This window comes from Theropithecus gelada, chromosome 1 (assembly GCF_003255815.1).
Source record: "Theropithecus gelada isolate Dixy chromosome 1, Tgel_1.0, whole genome shotgun sequence".
Taxonomy (NCBI): Eukaryota; Metazoa; Chordata; class Mammalia; order Primates; family Cercopithecidae; genus Theropithecus; species Theropithecus gelada.
Genome location: NC_037668.1, coordinates 160,103,200 through 160,125,600, shown reverse-complemented (window position 1 = coordinate 160,125,600; position 22,401 = coordinate 160,103,200). Strand labels below are relative to the sequence as shown.

General features: G+C 53.8%; 1 protein-coding gene across 1 annotated transcript in view; it reads left to right on the top strand.

The window, feature by feature from the left end:
• The first annotated feature begins 4,483 nt into the window (after window positions 1–4,483).
• CDK18 (cyclin dependent kinase 18) overlaps window positions 4,484–22,401 on the top strand; it is a 28,343-nt gene continuing 10,425 nt past the window's right edge. The window contains exon 1 of the mRNA XM_025360682.1: window positions 4,484–4,502. The gene's annotated coding sequence lies outside the window, so the exon portion shown is untranslated. The remainder of the gene's footprint in view (window positions 4,503–22,401) is intronic.

The window sequence follows — 22,401 nt, the reverse complement described above, 5'->3', positions numbered from 1 at the left end:
ACTGGAAAACAATGGCCTAGGTTTAGCCAGAGGAGGAGTAAGAGTTGGCTCAGTCTAGCCAAGTCCTGCTGTCCCAATGACTCACAGACCTCTAACTAGCTAGGCCATAATGGGTCAGTCCATCTTCAGGTCTCTGCTGCCAATCTCCCTCCTGCCTGCCAAAGGCAGGCTGTTGAGGTGAGTTTCTCTGTTCTCACTTGGCTTCTCATTTCTCATGTCTTCACTTGATTCCTGGAACCCTAAGAAGGGCCCTTTGGCCAAACACTAATGATCTCATACACAGGCAGATCATTCTACAGTGTGCAAAGCACTTTGACGGTCACCTTTGCATTTAATTCTCACATTCTGAAAGGCAGGTATTCACACTATTCCCATTTTGCTATAGAGGAAAACAGAAGCCCAGATAAACAAAGTGATTTCTGCACCTTAGGGGCAGAGTCAAGTCTCCGGCTTCCTAAAGGTCCCTGCAGGGCTTTCAGAGATTGTGCCTGCTTGGATGCAGGGCCAGAGGGGAAGGGAGCCCGTGACAATGTGCAGAAAGGAGATTCTCTGTTGGCTGAACTCTCCTTGTCTGGATGATGTGCCTCCCAGGGGAAAGTGGGGTGGGCGTGAACTTTGGTTTTTCAAAAGCTATTCAAATGCACTGCCCACACAGTCTGTGAGGGAGAGCTGTTTCCAGTTTCCCTGCTCAGCCCTCAGGCACCCAGGGACGCCTGTCCTATCTGCAGAGCAGTGGCATGTCACTGGCAGTGGGGAGGAGAGACAGGAGCAGAGCGGGGAGTGGGCTGAGCTGCCGCTGGGGCCACCATTGTCATGCTGCTCAGGCCTGCCAGCATTACACTGCTTCACGGCTAGGGTGACCAGGGCCTCCCAGGGATGCCACAGATCCATTAGACTAGCAGAGGGGAAGGGGGCTGCAGGGCCCACAGGGGATGGGCCCCAGGGACTGGGGTGCCAGGGAAACCCCCAGCTGAGAGTCTGTTGTCTGTCCCTCTGCAAGGAGGGAGTTAATGGGCTGCAGAAAAGAGAAACAGCATTGATTGGGTGCCAAGTTTACATCTTATTAAAACCTCACAACAGCCCCATGAGATAGGGACTGTTACCATCTCCATGTTATGGACAGGAAAGGAAGTCAGATACGTCAGTAACTGCCCAAGGTCACACAGTTTATGTGGCTTTAAAGCTCAAAGTATTGCTTGGTAAGGCAGCAGGGAAGGAGTCCCTCCTTAGTGGAAGACCTAGGTAGTGCTGCTTCGACTGTTTTGGGCTTATTGCGAGATGCACAGAAAGAAAGTTGGCATCGGAGGGCGGGGGACACCAAGGGTGTCCAAAGAGGGAATTTTTGGAATGATACAGATGAGAAGCAGAAAAATTAGGATGACCCAAAGAGCACACATACACAGGCCACTGATGTGTATGACCGCATATCATGGGCTCCCTATCCAGCGAGGAAGCCCTGCCCAGGGTCACTCTTACCTAGTTCCCCCCTCCCACCTGCCCATCTGCACTTCCCCTTTCCTGAGGTGGCCAAAGCTTGACGTGCCATTCTCCAGGCTTCATATAGATGCCCACCTGCAGTTCATCCTCTTCCTTCAACCCTGAGAAGCAAGACGATGCTTCAAAACTGAAGCTTTCAGAGATTCTGAAGCAATCCCATGTGGTGTGTGTGTGGGGGGGGCAGGGGGTGACGTGACAGGCTCCGAGCAGGTGGCTGGCCCTACATCATTTCAGTGCCATCTCTCCTCTCTGGAGCTGTCTCAAATTCTCTTGGGCAGAGTTAAGGGCTTCTTCCTCTGCTCAGCCCATATTGCTTTGGTAGTTGACTGTTGCTCTGAACATCTTTCTCCCCCTGAATAGTGAGCTGCGTGAGAATAGGAGCTCAGACTTAAAATCATCTATCCAATGCAAGGATTCAGTATAGTCCTTGTCACAGAGCAGGTGCTCAATAAATGTTTGTTGAATGGATGAATGATGGTAATTATATTTATTATCTATTGAGTTCTGCATTATGAGCCAAGTCCTATGCTAGGCCCTTAGCATACATTACCCTAATATTCACAACAACCATACAAGATTGATTTTAGCAACTTTGTTCTACAGATGGCCTCAGAAAGGTTAGTTCGCTTGCCCAAGTTCAGAGAGCAACCTAAGGAGGTGCTGGGAATCAAGGCTCACTTAAGAAGCTCCAAGGTTCCACTCAGCCTATCACATCAGTGCTTCCAATCTTGACACTCTTGGCTCCCTTATCTTCTAGAATCCAATAGTCACAAGGCTCTATGACCTATCTCTACCTATCTCTCAAATCAGTTCTCTCCTCTCCTCCCTGATGCCGCTGTGTGGTCTAAGCTCATTCTCATTTTCCACTAGGATCAGCCTCCAAACTGGGGGTCTTCAGGACCCAGCACCTGCCTGCCTCTACAGTGTCACCTCCACCCCAGACTTTAAGCTCTGACCTCATAGAACTGTGGGTCCATATTCTTTCACCCCTGCACTCTGCACAAGGGATTATCCCTCCTGGAAAAACAGGTAAAACCCTTCCTCCCCTCTCTTGTGCCCTCATCCTGTAACCCTCACCTCAAGCAGAACAGCTCCTCCCAGGCATCCATAACACTAAGTTCCCTCCTATAGCATCCTAACTGTTTGCTTCCCTGCCCCATTACACCATGAGCTTCTTGTGGGCAGGGACTGGGTTATATTCATCTTATGTGCCCAGAGTCCTGGCTATCATTTGGCATATAAGAGATGTTGAGAAAGTGTTTGTGGAGACCTCTTGACTTCACCCCCCTAGTTCCCTGAAACTCTACCCTTTGGCCCCACTCTCTCTAATCTGCTAGTAAAGCTAGTAAACAGTTCCTTCGCTGTAGTCCTTCTCCCTTTCCCTCCCTGCCCCTTCCAAACCTCTTCATGGCCTCCTGCTCCCCAGTCTTCCCACCACCCACTGGACTATGGAGCCAGGCAGGTTGCTGCACACCTAAAGGCTCTGGATCCATGCACCCCAATAACACTTGGCGGTTTCATTTTTAGGAAGTGCTTGTACCCAGGAAATCTGCATGCCCTAGCAGAGAAAGCAGAGGTAAAAAAAAGAGTTGGGAGGCCCCCTGTGAGATGTCAATTACCCACAGGTCACTTTCATGCATGGGCCCAGTGTCTTCCTTCATTCTCCTGTCTCCTGCTGAGAGTGGGACCTCAGGCCCATGTCTTCCAGAAGGAAACGAAGGAAACTGTTCTATTCTCAACAACTCACGGTCCCCAGGGAAAGGGTTCGGGTAGAAGCACATGTACACTGTGGAGCACCCCCTCCTAAGGAGACCTTCCCTGTTGGAGACCCCAGACTGCAGTAGCCAAGCCCGCTGGGAGGGCAGGGGACACAGACCTCCTTGATGAGGTGCCCTAGAGCCAAGACACATCTCCTCTCCTCACAGCCCTCAGGAGGAAGCAGAGATGAGAGGGGCCTGGCAGTGGGGACTGTGCCCTGCACCTCCATCCCCAGATTTTTGTTTTGTTTTTGTGATCCTTGAAGTCAGATGATGTGGGTGCAATGGCCATTGGTCTGAGTTCTAATCATGGCTCGCCATTAATTCTGGTGGCACTTTGGGCCAGTTCAATTGCTTTGCTGGGCCTGTTTCCCCTTCTGTAAAATGAGAGTGCCACTAGCTGAACCAGCCATTCTGTAACTTTTCTTGGGTGATTCTCAAATATCCTGTGGAATTTAATTCCAAAAGGACACGTTGAATTATCCTTCGGGGAGGAAAATGGGAATGATGGCTGGTAGCAAGGGCTTCATTCAGGTCCTGGAGAGGTGGGAACTTTGTCTGGAAAGGTAAGTGACAAGTCCCACTGGATAGAGTAGAAGGGGAGCCCGAGGGCTACTATTGTCAAGAAAATGACCACCAAAATTTGTTCATGCACATTCGTTCCTAGGGCACTAGGTACTGGGAGGTACCTAGAAGAGGTAGGAACACTGCTTTAGAGATAGGCAGGCACTGTCAGTGTACCCCTGGTGCCTTGGTGTCCTGGGGTGATCCAGTCCAGAAGGCCTCATCCCCTAGCCAAGGCTCTCAGGGCCGGCTTTAGAAACGAAACAGGAAGAGGCACTTGGACCCTGGTTCCCAGAGTGGGAGAAAGGGGTGGGCACCCGGGCAGAGGGAGCCCTGGGGATTGGTAGCGGCTGTGGGCAGGGCGGGAGGGCCGGGGGCGGAGTCAACTTGTACATGTGAAAAACTCTGGCGGGGGCCGGGCATTTTCCTTCCTCCTCCTCCTCCTCCTCCTCCCTCCTCTTCCCCACCTTCCTCCACTCCCTCCCTTCCCCTCCCCTTCTACCTCCTCCTCGGCCAGCTCAGGTTGCAGCTTCTCTGGGGAACTGCTCACCTTTCCAGAGCAGGGGAAGCTGCCCCGTGCCCGGGCGGAGACCCCAGCAGGGCGCAAGGCACGGCACCTAACCCCGCGGCACCCCGGCCGTCGCGGGAGGGAGCGGGCGCACCGCAGCCCCCAGGACACGCGCGGTGAGTCCCGCGGGCGGTGCGCCGGGGAGGAAGGGGAGGTCGGAGGAGGGGGCACCGCGGTGCCGGGTGTACGGAGCAAAGGTAAGCGGAACGGCTCTTAAAGGCGCAGTTTTGCTTTTGCCCTGGGGCGGGAGGTTGGAGGGAAATACCGGAGCGGCGAGAGGACAGCAGAGGATCACGAGGCGTGATCTGTGTGATACTGTGTTGTGTGTTGAGGGGTGGGGGGTACCCTGGAAAGACCACTCCTAAGTTCCAGGTGCTGGAGAGGGAGGGCTATTTTGCAGTCTAAGACCCTGCGCCCCCTCAGGGAGTCTCCATCTGGGATCACTTTGGCCCCTGGGCTCCTGTCTGAAGCCTACAAAGCAAAGTTTTCCACCCAGTCCCGAACCAGGCGCTTTCTAAGCTCCCTTCATTCTGGGAAGGGCAAGGGGCAGGAGTCTCCAGAGACCAGAGGACCCGAGAGTGTGGGGCCACATCGCCGCCTTGAAGGGCTTCCTGGGCTCTGGTGAACTTTCCAGAGCGGCAGGCAGCGGGTGGGAGGCCGGAGCCCTGGGAAGAACGTGGAAGGACACGTGAAGCCCTGCAGGTCCCAGTTCTGGGGCAGGCAGGGGTCTGGGGAATGCTGCCTCTTCTCTCATTCCACCCCGGAAGACCAAAGGGGCAGTGCCCCCTCCACCCCTCATCGGCAGGCGCCAGAGGGTTAATGCACCAGTGGGAAAAGAGGCGGGGGCAGGGGAGAGGGGGGGAGTAGTGGGCGGTGACCTGTTGGGCTAAGGAGATGTGCCTTGAGCATTCTGCTGTAGTTGGGGGAGACCATCAGGAATCTGAAATCCAAAATCGGGTCTGGACTGGAAGCCTCTGTTTTCGCCCTGCTGGGGGCGGGGATTCCCTGAAGGTGTCTGCAGACCTTGTGCTGGGTGGGAGTTGGGCTACAGAGACAGTAAGGGGTTTTCTGTGCTGCAGGGTCAGCCCCCTTTTAGGCACCAGCGCCGCCTCTCTTCCTTCTCTCTGGGCACCTCCTGGCAGTCGGGGTGGGAGGATTGACACTGTGGGAGTGGGAGGCCCTGGAACCTCTTCTGCGCTGTCTGCTACTGTCTCCCCTTCCTCTCCACCCCAGCCCAGCCCTCAGCAGTTACCCAACTGTGGCCTGGGCCCTGTGACTCACTGACACCACCGGCTTGCCCCTCCTGTGTCAGCACCCGGTGAGCTTTGGCATGTTCGCGTGGCATTCCCCACCCGGGCATGGGCACGTGGCACATTCCTGGACACTGTCCTGAGAGGATGCCTGGAGCGCCTGGTGGACTGGCATGTCCTCAGAGATCCTCTGCCTTTAGCCTGGCCTTGGGAGGGGCCTGAGAAAATGGTGCTGAGGGTGCTGAGGGTCGGTGGAGTACAGGGCGACACTGGCTCCAGGTCTGAGTTTGCATCCTGAAGGCGTTCCAGAGAGAGGGTCACCTTGCCACAGCAAAGCTACTATCTCGGGTTACCCTGTCCCAGCCACCTCCTGCGCAGCTGAGGAGCCTGTGGGGCTGACCTCCCCCACCCTTAATCTGGGGTATACCTGACCATTAGGTTCCCAGGACTCTCCCCACTGGGTCTCCAGGACTCTCCCCATACCCTGCCAGGAGAATGGAAGAAGCTCTCCAAGCGTGCCAGAAGAAGTTCTTCCCAGACTTATCGTGTGCCAGAGGCAGAGTAGACAAGCCTTAGTGGCCACCATTTGTTGAATATCTACTGTGTGCCAAGCAGTGTGTCACAACTTTATGAAGTAGGTATTGTTATCATCCCCATTTTACAGGTGAAGAAACTGAGTCTCTGAGACCAGCTTTTCCAAGGTCACACAGAGGTGGGATCCAGCCCACTTCCTTCTGACCCCAAGCCTCTGCTGTCAACCCCTGTCCCATTATGGGGAGGTTGCGGCCCACTCTGGGGTTCTCTGGTCTGCATCAGTCCTCGGGAGAAGGAAGAATGGGGGTGGTGCTCCAAGTATTGAGGCTCCCATCTGTCTGTCCTGCACTAGGCAGAGCCAGCCTTCTTCATGGGGCACAGGAGAGAAGGCACCAGATCTGAGGAGCAAGTAGGTTCTTGTTCTGAGATCTCGTGGGATCAGGCTGCCAGCCCTGCAAACCCCCACTCGGGTCTAGAGGCCATGGAGTTGCCTTTCAGGGTGCATTTGCTTCCTCTACAGACCCGGACTCTGTCCTCTGCCTACTTGGGCCGTCCTGCACTCAGGGGAATGCGTCCCACACTGTAGGGCAGAGCCCAGCTTGACTCTTCCCAGTTCCTACCCTAACCAAGCCTCTACTTTCTGGGATCACCCTGTTGGGACTTTTGTCCGGCATCTCCATCTACTTGTCCTCTGATTCCTTCTGTTCTTCTCTAACTGAGCTGGAGACCTAAAGGGGAGGGCAAACCTCTGGCCTTGGTGGAATCCAGCTCCAGCATATAGTAGCTATGTGACCTTCCCTTCACTAGCACACTCATGAACTTCTCCCAGCATCTGTTCCCTCATCTGTAAAATGAGGATCATAACAGAGAGGGCTGTTATAAGATTTAAATGAAATAAGGCACAGTGCCTGGCATGTAGCAGAGACTAAATAACCAACCGGTAGCTATAGTGGTTGGTGGTGCTTGTTTGGCAAGGGAATTTCCTAGTGATTGTACCAGGGCTGGTCTAGAGACCAAGGTAGATTTTCCCAGCCCCATCAGGCCAAGCCCTTGGTTAGACAGAATCTTTACTGCTCTTCTAGGTTAGGGAGGGGGGCTCTGTGTAAGAATGGTGGTGGTGGTAGGGCAATGGGTTGGATGGAAATCTTCCAGGAGTGGCCAGGAATCTGTGCTGTGGGGGCCCTACCTTCTAGCAGGTATGAATGAGACAGGCACTGGGAGCTGGAGAGGCAGCAGCCTCCTGCTCTGAGGGGCCTCTGGCAGCGCCTTCTTCCCCTGAGATAGGAGGACCCTCCCCTGGTACTTAATTAATTGCAGTCCCTGTTCTGCTCTGTTGTTCAAAGTGAGTGGCTAGCCTGGTTCCAGGTCCACCTGATTAGGGCACCTTTGGGAAAAAGTCACATTTCTCTTCCTCAGCCCTGTGTCCCACCATAACCCCTTCCGTCCCCTTCCCTGGACTTTTCACCTTTGCCCTCCAGGCATTCCCTGCTGAGTGGGCACTTCCCCATATCCAGAGGGTGGGAGCAGACCAAGGTTAATCTTGTCCTGGCTCCCACAGCTGCTTATACACACACACGTGCATGCACATGCACACACAGGCTGGGCTCACAATAGCTCAGGCCGAGGGTCTGGGACCCAGGAACACTACAGAGCTGGTAGCTGGGCCTGGCTGGAGCTGGCCAGTGGATCAGCAGCAAGTCCGGAAGAGGAAAAGCCGTGGGCGCATCTCCGCCAGACCTCCTGTCTGAAAGAGAGCCCATCTGCTCCTAGAATCTCCACAGCTACATCTGCAGAGGAGGAGGGGTAGTGAGGCAAGTGTGAGGTTTGGTTTTAAACTGAAAAGGGAGGTGGGTGGATTGCTTGAGCCCAGGAGTTCGAAACCAGACTGGGCAACATGGCAAAACCCCATCCCTACAAAAAAATACAAAAATTAGCCAGGTGTGGTGGCACATGCCTGTAGTCCCAGCTACTCGGGAGGCTGAGAGGGGAGAATCGCTTGAGCCTAGGAGATTGAGGCTGCAGTGATCCATGACTGCATCACTGCATTCCAGCCTGGGCAACAGAATGAGAACTTGTCACAAAAAAAAAATTTGAAAAGGGTCTTAGGCTGGGTGTGGTGGCTCACACCTGTAATCCCAGCACTTTGGGAGGTCAAGGCAGGCAGATCACTTGAGGCCAGGAGTTCGAGACCAGCCTGGCCAACATGGTGAAACCCTGTTTCTCCTAAAAATACAACAATTAACTGGGCATGGTGACATGTGCCTGTAATCCCAGCTACTCAGGAGACTGAAGTAGGAGGATTGCTTGAACCCAGGAGGTGGAGGTTGCAGTGAGCCAAGATTGCACCACTGCACTCCAGCCTGGGCCAAAAAACCAGAAAAACAAAAAAACAAAAAACAAAAAAAAACGGGTCTTGAAGCAAAGCTCCCTGACAGCATGAGTAACCTGGAGAGACTGGACAGCTTGCTCTGGGAGACATGGGCCAGAACTTTTGAAAGGACTATGATGAGATCCTCTTCCCTGAAACTCTTGATAATGATCCCACCCTCTGAGCCTCCCTACCCCCACCATTAAATAAAAGTCTTCCTTAGAAATGGTGGGGTCGGGGTAGACAAGATGACCCAATAATGGCTGGCTGATGCACTCATGATTATTTATATGTTGAGTGTATGTCTCCTGTCCACGATGGGTGGAGGCAGTTTATGGACTTTGGGGTCAGTTCAAATTCTACCTCCTCCACTCAGTAACTGGTTGCCTTAGGTTAAGTAATTTGCTCATCCAGGTTTCAGTTTCCTCTTTTATAAAATGGGAGGATAATACTATTATCTCATGTGCTTACGAGGACTCCAGTGAGATAATGTCCACCCAGTAGCTCTTTGCTTTGCCTGATGTCATTATCGAGGAGTGGTGGCAGAGTTAGTGGGCTACATTTGGTAGTTCTCAGTGCCTTTGGCCCACTTGATATTTTTTCTGAAGTCAGGGTCCCTGCAAACATCAGGACTCGGCCCCCAAATTGGGAAGAGAACTCTATTCTTAAAATGTTTCTGGCCAGGTATGGAGGCTCACGCCTGTAATCCCAGAAATTTGGGAGGCCCAAGTGGGTGGATCACCTGAGGTCAGGAGTTCAAGACCAGCCTGGCCAACATGGTGAAACCCCATCTCTACTAAAAATACAAAAATTAGCCAGGCGTGGTGGCAGGCACCTGTAATCCCAGCTACTCCAGAGGCTGAGGCACGAGAATCGCTTGAACCAAGGGAGGCAGAGGTTGCAGTGAGCCAAGATTACACCACTGCGTTCCAGTCTGGGTGACAGAGCGAGACTTTGTCTCAAAAAAAAAAAAGTCTACCCTCCCTCACTCTGAGCACTGTTCCCCATCTTATCATTATTGAGGGAAATTCAGACAGAGCTCTGGAATGATTACTGCCCTCACAACTTGCTTCCCTAAAGAAGCCTGCCCTTTTCTGCCTGGGGAGTCTTCTCAGGAACCAGACCTTCTTCTCTTCTCTGGCCCCAGCCATCCAGCACCCCAGGATGTGGGGTGACCAGCCCAGGAGGGGACAGGGCTGTCCTTCCCACATCCTGGCAGGACCCACTGCCTAGAAGCAGGTGGGCGATAGGTGTTATGCTAGAGGGCATCACTCTTGACAGAAGCAGCGCTGGCTCCCAACTCTGCCTGCAGCATGGGATGAGCCCAGGAAAGGGGTCACAGAGCCCCTCCCTGATCTTGCCATGGAGCCCGGCTGGCAGCATCCTCTGCTGTGGCTGGGCTGGGCGCCGTGTTCTGTGTGGATGCCAAACCTGGCATGGCTCCTTCCCCAAGGAAGGTGGCCCTTGGGGAGGCTGTGACTTTCTTGGCTGTGGTACCCAGTAAAGAGAGTGCCATCTCTACGCAGACCCATGCAGTCCCTTCCAACCCTGTACAAAGTCAGAAGCCCACGGTGTGGTTCCAGCTCTGCCCCATCACCCTCAGTGGCCTCGGGCAGATCGCTCACCTTTCTGAGCCTTGCCTTCTTTGCCTGAAACAGGGCGCAGACCAGGGGATTTCCAAAGCCCCTTCGGAGGCTGCTGGTCTGAGTCTCCGACTTTTGCCAGTGCTGCTAATGAGGTGAGCTGTGTGCTGGGGCCCCAAGAGGGGCTCAGCCTCCTGTTCCTCCAAACTGTAGAGCCAGGGGCTTCCCCCAGCTGATATCTGGGTACCTGGTCCCTGCCGTGCTCAGATGGGCAAGGAAATCCTGGAATGCCTCAGCCCTGTCAACTAGGAGGAGAAGAAGTACCTCGCAGAGAAATGGATGCTGGATTCAAACACTACATAGGCATGGGATGCTCAAGGCCAAGGGTTGGCAAACCATAGCTCTTGGCCAAGTCCTGCCTGTTTGTGTATGGCCCATGAGCTAAGAATGATTTTTACATTTTTAAGTGGTCGACAAAAAGTCAAAAGAAGAAAATAAAGTTTTGTGACCCTTAAAAATTTTATAAAATTCAAATGTTAGTGTTCATAGTAAAGTTTTACTGGTGCGAGGCCAAATTCATTCATTTACATCTTGCCCATGGGTGCTTTTGTGCTACAAAAGCAGAGTTGCAGAGTTGCAACAGAGACTATGGCCCGCAAAGCCTAAAATAGTGGCTGTCTGGCCTCTTACAGAAAAGGTTTGCTGACCCCTGCTCAAGATAATCATAGCTCTCTCCAGACTTTGCACTAAACTGCTCCAGGATCTCAATCTAAAAGTACTTTCTTTTCATTTAAAAATAAGTGTTGCTCTTTTCTTCTTATGTAAGCAATAAATGTTCATTATGGAAATATTAGAAGATGCAGATAAGCAAAAAGAAGACATTAAAATCACCCATAATTCTACCACCCAGGAATAACTACTGCTGGTGTTTTGACTTACCGCTTTCTGGGTTATCAGTGTGCTGTGTTTATATGTGCATGCCTGTGACACGTGTATAACCTGCATACATACAGCTTTTACAAACTGTACACATCTGTCCTCTTCACTTAAAAACACATCTCGGCCAGGTGTGGTGGCTCACACCTATAATCCTAGCACTTTGGGATGCCGAGACGGGCAGATTACCTGAGCTCAGGAGTTCGAGACCAGCCTGGGTAATATGGTGAAACCCCGTCTCTACTAAAATACAAAAAATTAGCTGAATGTGGTGTCATCTGCCTGTAGTCCCAGCTACTCGGGAAGCTGAGGCAGGAGAATTGCTTGAACCCAGGAGGCAGAGGTTACAGTGAGCCAAGATCGCGCCACTGCACTCCAGCCTGGGTGATTCCATCTCCAAAAGAAAACACACACACACACACACACACACACACACACACACACACACACACCCCTCAAACTGAACCCTTGGGGGACACCCAGGCAGGGTGCCCAGCAGGCAGCTGGACCCAAGCATCTGGAGCTGAGGGGCTTGGTGGGGCCACGGCTACAGATCTGGAGTCATCAGCACGCGGGTGGTGGTTTCCACTTCGGGAGGGGATGAGGTCACCCAGGAAGCATGCCCAGAGGGGAAGAGCAAAGGGCCAAAGAGGGAATTGTGGGAGTGTTGACATTCAAGAGACAGGTAGAGGAAGTGAGTCCACCAGACCCAGGAGGAAGGAAGAAGCAGGAGGAGACCCAGGCTGCCAAGGGAGTGGAATCCAAGGCCCAGGGCCCAGGACAGTGCCTGGCGCTGAGCAGGTGCTTGTGAAATGAGTGAGTGACTTTGAGGGGGCTGAACCCTGGTGAGTGAGTGACACGGATAAAGGACATTTAGAGAACAACTGAACAACTATGAGATGTTCAGAGGCCCGGGGGAGGCCATGCAGGCCAAGGAGGCCTCCTGGGCCCGGCCTGGTGGGAGGGAGACGTGGGGCAATCCAAGTGACCAGAAACTGGGAGCTGGTCAGAGGAGCCCAGTGGAGTTGTTGGCGGTGACATGAAGCTGCTTTTTAAAGCCAGTCTCTCAGATTGGAATGAGGAAGGTTGGAGATGACCAGCCAGGGGTTCCTGTCAGAATGTGGGCACTGGGTGGCGTGGGCCAGCCTGGTGGGGGTGGAGTATAAATAGGAATACGGTTTAGAGATGCTGGGAAATCCTCCCCCTTCCCTCCCTCCTCATGAGACGGAGAGGTCCCCAGGGATGCCAGGCTCAAAGGCCCCTGCAGCTCTGTTGCCAAAGTTGGGCATGGAGAGAAACCCAGAGACATGACTGAAGGTCCCATGACAGGCCAGCAGGAGAGCTGGACGCGGGATGTCTGGCTGAGAGAGGGCTACTGGGTGGGTGGATTTGACACTCTTCATTTCTTCTCCGATTTATTGTATAAAAGATGGTAGGCGTCAGTTTCTGTGCCAGAGCAAGTGGAGAGGAAACAGAAGCTGTTTCCTCTGGGATTTAAGGAAGACCTAAGGAAAGGTTCCAGACTCTGGGATCTCAAAAACACAAGACAGTTGGGGAAGGACCTTCCTCAAGGGTCTTTAAAGAGGGCTGCTAAAAGGAGCAGAGAGGGCTCCTCTGGCTGGGAGAGTAAGGCGGGCTTTCTCTGGAGGCAGGAGGATGTGGGAGATGGAGGCCAGGCCTATCCTGGCCCCTTGCCCCTTCTCTAGTCTCTGATCTGGGATGTTCTGTACGCTCAGGACCAGAACTGACAGAAGGGCTCCTTGTCCCATCTTATCACTTGGACATCCTGAGCCTCCTCAGAGAGTGCAGACCAGCTTTAGCTGGGCCCCCAAAAAGGGTCAAAAGGAAAATACCAGAAGATGCAATATACCTCTATTCCTTGAGCCTCAGGAAGCCAGAGAGCAGCAGGGTGGACATCAGTAGGACTGAAGTGGAGCCACACAGAGGGGCTAGATGCGAGGTCGTGTGGGGTCAGGAAGGGTCATCTGTAGGAGTCAAGGCCAACATCTGAGCCTGAGTAGTGCACCTGCCCTGCAAGGCTCTGAGAATCTTCCCTGAGTGACAGAGCCAGGAAGAGGGCCACAGGCCCCTCCAAACCCCATCCCCACAGCTCTGGAGGCCCTAGCTCAATGCATGTTGCAGGAGGAACTTCTCATTCGGGTTTTTCTCATTCCAGTCCACTCCTCAATGTAGGATGGCGCCTCCAGCCCCAAAACCTCCACAGACCTCACTGGGGGAGTAATTGCTGGGCAGGACACTGCTCCCACTGCCCCAGCCCATCTCCCACTGCTGTCAGGCCACATGCTGGCTAGAGGAGGAGGGTCAGGTTTCAGCTGAGGCCTAGAGTCCAGCTTTCATATATCATTTGCTAGTCATTTGAGGGCTCACTCTGTCTTAGGCCTTGGGTCAGGCTCTGGGGGTGCAGTGAGGAGTCACGCCACAGTGCTTGCCCTTAAAAAGCTCACAGGCAAACTAGGGAAATGACAAGTAAACAGTTATAGGACAGGGAGCCAAGTGCCCTGTCTTGGGACGTCAGAAAGCTGTGGGAACACGGAATAGGGACCATCACCTGGCTGGGGACAGTGGAGTTTCAGGCTAGAGGAGATGCAGAGGTCCCCGTGGCAGGATGAGTAGCACGTTGTTGGTCTGTCCCTAGTCCCCCCTCCATCTGCTTGGGTACCAATCCCTGTATTCCTGTTCCCTCTGAGACCCAAGAGAACTGAGGAGGAAGCATGTCCTGGGGCGTCTGGGGCTGGGTGATTAGACAGTCTAGGCTTGCTCTAGTGTGGCCAGAAAGAGGACAGGGCCAGGCCCACCCCGTTCATGCTCAAGTCCCAACTAGGACAGGAGCTGGCCTGATGAGAAGATACATCTAGAAACAGGTCCCTGGCCTGCCTGAAAGTGGAAGGAAAGGCACCAACATTTATTGCATGTGGCAGTGTGTCCTGGATCTTAAAGGTGACTAAGATGCGGTCTTTGTCCTTGAGGGATCTCATGTGTCTATCTCTGTAGAGGAAAGAGGCTTAAACAAGTCATCATGAAACAGTGGCTCGATGGCCTCATTCAGTCACTTGTCCATGCGTTCCACAAATGCTGAGTACCTGGTGGGCTCCTTACTCTGTGTAAGGCACCAGGGAAGCAAAAATGTTAAGGCCCTGTTCTTGTCCTGAAGGATCTCACAGTGTAGTTATGAGTGTGTGCTGGCTGCTCTGGAAGGGACAAGGAGGAAGGATCTCACTCTACCTAGAGGAAGAAGGTGTGGTCACGCATAGCCTCCCAGGGGAAGTGACCCGTGAGTTGAGTTTGGGAGTGGTTTTACCGAGGGGAAAATTGAGGAAGGGCATCCCAGGCCAAATGATTGCAAAGCCGTGGGGTGTGAGTGGAGTTTGCTCTGGGAATGCCAGGTACATCTGATAAAACCAGACCCTTTGGGGAGGGGTGACAGCTGAGACTCAAGAAGACAGGGATCCAAATACAAAGGCCTGGTCTGCCAGCCCCTGGAGTTTGGACTTTTTCCTGAAGGCAGTGTTAGCGTTGAAGGATTTTTTTTTTTTTTTTTTTTTGAGATGGAGTCTCGCTGCAACACCCAGGCTGGAGTGCAGTAGTGCCATCTCAGCTCACTGCAAACTCCGCCTCCTGGGTTCAAGCAATACTCCTGCCTCAGCCTCCCAAGTAGCTGGGATTACAGGCGTGCACCTCCATGCCCAGCTGATTTTTGTATTTTTAGTAGAGACAGGGTTTCACTATATTGGCCAGGTTGGTCTTGAACTCCCTACCTCAGGTGATCTGCTCGCCTCGACCTCCCAAAGTGCTGGGATTACAGGCATGAGCCACCACCCCAGGTGCTTTGAAGGATTTTTTTTTTTTGAGACGGAGTCTCACTCTGTCGCCCAGGCTGGAGTGCAGTGGCACGATCTCAGCTCACTGCAAGCTCCGCCTCCCGGGTTCATGCCATTCTCCTGTCTCAGCTTCCTGAGTAGCTGGGACTACAGGTGCCTGCCACGTCGCCCGGCTAGTTTTTTGTATTTTTTAGTAGAGACGGGGTTTCACCGTGTTAGCCAGGATGGTCTCGATCTCCTGACCTCAGGATCCGCCCGTCTCGACCTCCCAAAGTGCTGGGATTACAGGCTTGAGCCACCGCGCCCGGCGAAGGATTTTAAATGGGCAAACGACACCATCAGAAAGCAGTTGAAAAAGTTAAGTCTAGGACGCTTATGGCGGTTGGATTGGAGGCCAAGTATTATTCTCAGTTAGCAGCAAGGAAACTGAGGCATAGGGTGTCTTCCCAGGTCACAGCTACTAAGTGGGGTTTCTTCCATGACCCCAAACTGCAGAGAATTTTGGAGAGCAGGGCTAGACACCGTGTGTTCCTCACTGCAGGACATTTCTGGTTGGAGTGAGACTCTAGGAGACAACGGTGCATTTGTCTGGAGCAGAGGTGACCCTGATCCCCACTTTGCCTCCTGAGCAGACATCCAACAGGTTTGCCCAAATTGCTCCCGGAAGGCCTTCCCCGCCTACTTCCTACATTCCAAACAGAGGCTGTGGGAATCCTCCTGGAGCTCCGGGACTGTCCAGAGCAGCTGTTCATTGGCAGGGTGACTGCAGGCCTGGCTATGCTCATTTCTGACCACCCTGAAGATTTCAGGCCTGCAGCCTCTCTCATCTAGGCTGGGGCAGGGCAAGGTTGTGAGGAGGCCCCAAGGCTTCTGCTGCTGATGCCACCACAGCTGCAGGCACCTAAGCGGTGACTGGCTTCCCCTGAGGTTTGTCCCAGGCTCTTGGAGACTAAGGCCTCCAGCTGTGCAGAACAGGGTCAGCTGGAGGATGAAGGAAGAGATGGTATCTGCAGGCTCCCAGCAGGCACAGTTCTCCCTGGGAGGAGGGAATGGCTCTGAGGTCCTAGCTCATGACGACTGCAAACTTGGTCAGCCATGGCCTCTAGTTCTTTGAAATTCACCCAAAGCCCAAAGTGGCTGAGTGACCAAGGCGGGGGCAGGGACTGGGAGACAGGGTGTCATAGGGATCCTGGCTGGTGGTCAGCCTTCGTGACTGAGGGGCAGACCCTATGGGCTTCAGATAGTGGGCAGCCGCAAGTTACATCCCCCAACCCCTGCCCCTGGGCCCACAGAGACCAAGATTGAAAAGAAAAGCAAACAAAACAAAAAGAGGGACTTGGGGATGCATCTAACATGTGCCTGGAACACAGCAGATGCTCCATATGTGCCTGTAAAGCAGACATGTGCCTGCTGTATGCCACCAGCACCAGGCATAGAGACCAATGTGCTCCAGGTGAGGGAGACAGGTGAAAAGTCATGCCCCATTGAAGGAGGGGCACCTGGTGGTCCTGGGGGTGTGGGGTGAGTTCCGGGAAGCTCCTGAAGGCCCCAGGGACTTGTACAGCATGTAGGGGACAACGAGGAGGGGCAAAGCCAGAGAGGAAGGGGCCCCAGATCTTGAAGGGCCTTTAGGTGCAGGCTGGGGAATCGGGGCTTTGTTCAAGAGGAGGGCAAAGAGGCATCTTGAAGGGGTTTGCTGAGAGGAGACTCCAGTCCTGGCCCCAGGAGCTTAAGAAGTGAAGCTGGCTTTCCCGCTCTCCAGTGTACAGCATCCCAGATTCCCAGGATGCTCCACCAACCTCCTTCTCCACCTCCATGGTCTCTAGGTCAAGGTCTCTCAGGGGTCCGGCCCCAGGGCAGGTGTTAGGTCTGGGGCCTGGGACAGGTTGTCCCAGCAGTCAGTGGGCTGGGAATCTGCCCTGTCTGGACACTGGGGCCCTGGGGCTGGCCGGGCCTGCTCTGTGGAGCTTTCTTTCCTCCTAAGATAGAAGATGGAGATTGTCTGCCAGGAGCCAGGGTTCCCTGCCTTGCACGGGCCCCACCCTGAGTGGCCCTGCAGTTGTCTAAGGAGGGGGGACCCTGCCTCTCTGGCCCTTCTCCCCCTCACATCTGCCAAGAGATGATCCTGCTCCCTGTCTCCTGGCCCTCTTCTATCCTGGAATCCGAAAGCATTTTTCAAGAAGGAAGTCTGCGTGGATGTTTGATGACGTTTATATGAGGACTCTTTTTGTCTGGGCAGGAACTTGAGAGACGAGAGCCAAGCTTTGCTGGACATCTTCCCTGTGCCAGCGGTGTGTTGTGTTGGCTCACCCAGCATGTCCACTCAGATACCACTGGACATTGAAAATGTCACCTGCTCAACATCCAACTCCTGGTCTTCCCACTGAAACCACTACTCCCAGAATGCCTTGTCCCCTCCAGTGACTGTTCCATCCCTCCACTCCGGCTGCTTGGCCAAAACCCTGCAGAGTCATGCTTGACTCTTTTCTCACCCACAACATGCAATCCATCTGCAAAGCTCTTTGGCTCCACCTTCAAAACATAGCCTGAATCCAGCCACTTCTCACCACCTCCGCTGCTCCACACTGGTCCCAGCCACCACCAAGCTCTCTCCCCTGGGCCTCAGCAGCAGCCTCCTGCCCGGGCTCCCTGCTCTCCCATTGCTCCCCTTGTCTGTTCTCAACACAGCAGCGTGTTAAAGCCTCAGTGAGATCATGTCAGTCATCTGATCAAGCCCTCCTTACCCCTCGAGGCCCAACACAGCTGCTCCGCGCTCCCATCCAGCATCCTCTCCAGCCACATCATCATCCTGCAGTGAACCAGACTCACTTCTGCCTCAGGACCTTTGCCCCTGCTGTTCCCTGGCTGACCTGCTTCTCCCAGCAAGACTGACCCCCTCACCTTATACCTACTCTGGTATTTCTCCTACTCTGGATTTCTCCTGAGATGTCACCTGCTTCTCGGGGAGGCCTTCCTGACCACCCTGCTTAAACTTGCAACTGCACTTCCCACACCTTCCCTCTTTCCTGCATGAATTCCCATCATTGCACTTGTCACCATCCATCATACTGTGTATTCATTCTGTGTATTGTCTGCACCTCCCTGCCCCTGATGAAAGGTATTAGGAAAGGAATTAATATCTGTTTCATTCATCTGTGATTCTCAGGGTCTGCAACAGTGCCTGGCATGCAGCAGGTGTTCAGTGATTGTTGAATGAATGATTGGAGCCAGGAGTGAGAGGGGTTTTATAACGTTATTGCGATTCCACAGCCCACTAGTGGTAGCACCAGAGTTTGGGTTTGTTTGACATGCAATTCAGAGTGGGAGAAAACAGTCAAGCCTAGGCCACAGGGAAGGGGCAAGGGCAGGGAGGGCTCCAGGCAGGAGAAGAAAGGAGCAATATGGTCACGTCTGTGCACTTCGCAACAACCAGGAAACTGCTGCATGATCTCGAACAAGTCATTTCCCTTCTTGGAGCCTCAGCATCTTCACTGGGCAAGGGATGGGGATGGAGGGTGTGTGAGCATCTTCCCCTGCTAACATTCTGGGAGGCCAGCCCTGCTCACTGGGTGCACAGTGGCCTCTGGCAAGTGCTGGCTTTCCTCCCAGCCTGGCTCCTCCTTCCTCCTTCTGTGCCACTCATGGCTCTGGCACCAGCAGGATGTTCTGGGCCGGCTGCTGTGTCCCTGGAAGGAAGCAACTGGAGCGGGCTGAGAGCTTTATGACTTACCTGGGCAGGGAGGTGGGAGGGGAGGCTGGCTGGGGTCTGCCTGCCCACCCTGCAGCTCCTCAGTGGGACTCTGCTCCTTCAACTTCCCCCACCCCCCACTGCCAGGCCAGCATCCCTGGATGCCCATTGCCCTCTTCCCCTGGCACCAGTTGCACGGGGACAGCCCCAGATGGCTCCTTGGCCTGAGGACAAAGGCTGTGCTGTGCCTGGCCCTGGGCTGGCCTCAGGCTGGTCATACTGAGTCCTTCTGTCCCCACTTGGGGGTGAGGGGCAGACAGCACTAAGGTGACAGGCCTTTTTCCTGTCTCCCTTCCCCCTCAACCCCCAAATCTGAGGAGCTGACTCTCCCAAGGGAAAAATGACAGAGGCATCTTGTGTCTTGACCTAGGGAACAACAGACTATTCACTGCCCAGTCTGCCCTGTCACACCCAAGACCCTGCTGGGTTCAATGCCCCGATTGTCCCCAGCAGAGAGAGACATCCACTCTGCTGTGGTCACCACCCCCACCGCCTGCTCCCCTGTCACCATCAGGAAGTCCATCCTACATCTGACCTCCATCCCTCCATCAGGAAGTCCATCCTACATCTGACCCCCATCCCTCCTGCTACTGACAGGCACTTCCTCTCGGGCTCCTCTCCTGCGGGTGGAGAACAGCTGGTCTCCATCGCCTGCACTGCTTGGCCCCACATTCTTGCTCCACTCAGCTGCCTCTGGCCTCACCCTCCCTCCGTCTCCCTGCGTTCACCCCACCCCAGGCACAGGCTGGTGGCTCCTTGCTCCTCACTGAACCTTGGGGACAGCAGGTGTGACTCAGGGCTGAATCTCCTTTGTCTTGCAGAAATGGGGGGCCTCCTTCCCGGAGGCTTTTAATGAGCTCCCCTCCCCTCAGCCTACAATCGAGAGCAAGGGTGTGAGATTTATGGCTGCTACTTGTAGATTCCTGAGCTGCAAATCCAACAGGCCATCCCATAAATCCCAGACTGCAGGACGGTTTTATGGGGAAGCCCTGTTTTTAGAAAGGGGTGTGGCTGGTCTCCCTCCTGGCAGAGCTCAGACCCCAGGGAGTCAAGTGCCCGCCTCTCCCCACCCCCAGAGAACAACCATGACAAAGCCCGGGGACATCGGTTGGTGCCGTGCAGATGCGCAGGCTTCCAGGACAGTGACTTCCTCTCCTGTGGGGGGCCTCCTGCTTCCCTCCCCTGCTCTGAGGATCCCCTGCCTCAGCACAGGAGGGTAGTCTGGAAGCCTGGGCAGATAACTGTCCCTGACCTGGACCTTAGATGTTTCCTGGTCACGGCTCCAGGTGTACATCATTGGAGATGTTTTTTCAAATGCATTTTCCCAGACACCATTCTCAGAACCTCAGTTCCAGAATCTCAGGGTAAGACCTAGGAATCTGAATTTTTTTACGATGCTCCCTAGTGATTCTAATGCTCAGCTATCTTTGAAAATAGTTGGCTGAGTGCAGTGGCTCATGCCTGTAATCCCAGCATTTTGGGAGGTCGAGGCAGGCAGATCACTTGAGGTCAGGAGTTCGAGACCAGCCTAGCCAACATGGTGAAACCCTGTCTCTACTGAAAACACAAAAATTAGCTGGGTGTGGTGGTGCAGGCCTGTAATCCCAGCTACTCGGGAGGCTGAGGCATGAGAATTGCTTGAGCCCGGAAGGTTGCAGTGAGCCAAGATCACACCACTGCACTCCAGCTTGGGTGACAGTGAGACTCCATCTCAAAAAAAAAAAAAAAAAAAAGAAAGAAAGAAAGAAAGAATAAAAGAAAATAATTGATCTGTAAAGGGGGCCATCTCCACTCTCCTATCTTACTTGGAAATGGGAGTCACCAGGTAGGAGTGTCTGGGTCCTCNAGCCTGACCAAGATGGTGAAACCCTGCCTCTACTAAAAATACAAAAAGTTAGCCAGGGGCAGTGGCAGGTACCTATAATCCCAGCTACTCTGGAGGCTGAGGCAGGAGAACCCATTGAACTTGGATGGCGGAGGTTGCAGTGAGCCGAGAGCTTGCCACTGCACTCCAGCCTGGGTGACAGTGAGACTCCATCTCAAAAAAAAAAAAAAAAAAAGAAAGAAAGAATAAAAGAAAATAATTGATCTGTAAAGGGGGCCATCTCCACTCTCCTATCTTACTTGGAAATGGGAGTCACCAGGTAGGAGTGTCTGGGTCCTCTTGTCACTGGGACCCATACCTCCTGCCACCATCACGAAGCCTCCAGTGGCCTGGATGCTATACACAAGTGTGAGGCTTGGTGGCTGCCCTCTGGAAGCTTCCTGTCTGCAAGAGTCCTGCAGACAGCAGACCTGAGACATTGCACAGAGCCATGGAGGAGCAGCTGAAGATGACTGACAGGAAGGAGTTTAGGGATGGGGAATCAGGAAAGTCCAAGGCTGGTGGGCTTTGCCAAGGAAGCCAAAGAGGAAGCACTTTCAGCTACCTTCTCATCAAAGGAGGCATCACCAGCCCCTGAGTTCCTTGAGAATAGGGACCACCCTTTACTTGCCTCTGAAACCCTCATGCCTGGCACAATGCTGGCGCATATTAGGTGTTCAGTTTTTTTGTTTGTTTGTTTTTTGAGACAGAGTCTTGCTCTGTCACCCAGGCTGGAGTGCAATGGCTCAATCTCCACTCACTGCAACCTCCACCTCCAGGGTTCAAGCGATTCTCCTGCCTCAGTCTCCCAAGTAACTGGGATCACAGGCATGTGCCACCACACCCCACTAATTTTTTTTGTAATTTTTTTTGTATTTTTAGTAGAGACAGGATTTCGCCATGTTTGGCCAGGCTGGTCTCGAACTCCTGACCTCAAGTGATCCACCTACCTCAGCCTCCCAAAGTGCTGGGATTATAGGCGTGAGCCACCATGCCCGGCCAGTTTGTTTGTTGAGTGGAACTGAGTGAGACTTCAGGGCCCACTGACAGAGATGGACCTTCCTAGCACTGCAAACCCGAGGCCTCTACTCTGAGAGGTGCCAGCCTGCTGAAGGAATGAAGGAGAGCCTGTTCATACCCAGCCATGAATCTTGGCTGGGATCAGGGTGGCTGGAGGGCCACCACTGAGCTGTGTTTGGGGGCAGCCAGGAGCATGTGCTGCCAGACAGAAGACCCTTTCCAGGCTGGCTGAGGACAGAAGGATGTGATCATTAAGCAAAGCCAACATGTTACTGATCCATAATCCCTTAAACCAGGAGGATTCGGGAAAGGCCTGGTCGCCTTGGCAACCAGGTGCTGGCCAGTGGCAGGGCTGAGAGCATCCTCCAGGAGTGGGCTGTGCCTAGTGCATGGGTAACAGCTGGGAGCGGGTGCAGCGCAGCCCATCATAGGGCTCACCCCGTGGTGCCTTCTTGCTGGCATGGGCAGAAGCCCTTGTGAGGCCTCAAGGGCAATGTGTGCAGAGCAGGATGACAGGGGGGCTGCACTGAGCATGTAGGAAACCATGAAGGGAAGTGGAGGGGAGGTGGGACAGTGCTGCTCTGGGTTTTTAGGGCAGGAGGGAAAAAGGAGGGTCTGCAGGAAGAAGCAGTTGCATGGGTCTCATTGGGTGGCCAGCAGGGCATCCTCTATGGGGGTGTCTCTGCCAAGAGGACCGAGCTGCAAGTCTAAGAGGGACAGGCATCAGCTCCCCTCCCTGCCTCTCTGTCCTGAGGGAGAGGAGGGTAGCCCCCCTCCCCCAGCCCTGTGCTCCTCCCCTAAGACCAGAGGGCACGAGGAGCTGGAGAGCCTGAAGAAGAAAGCTTTCATGGTTGGGGACAGGGCCAGTGGGGG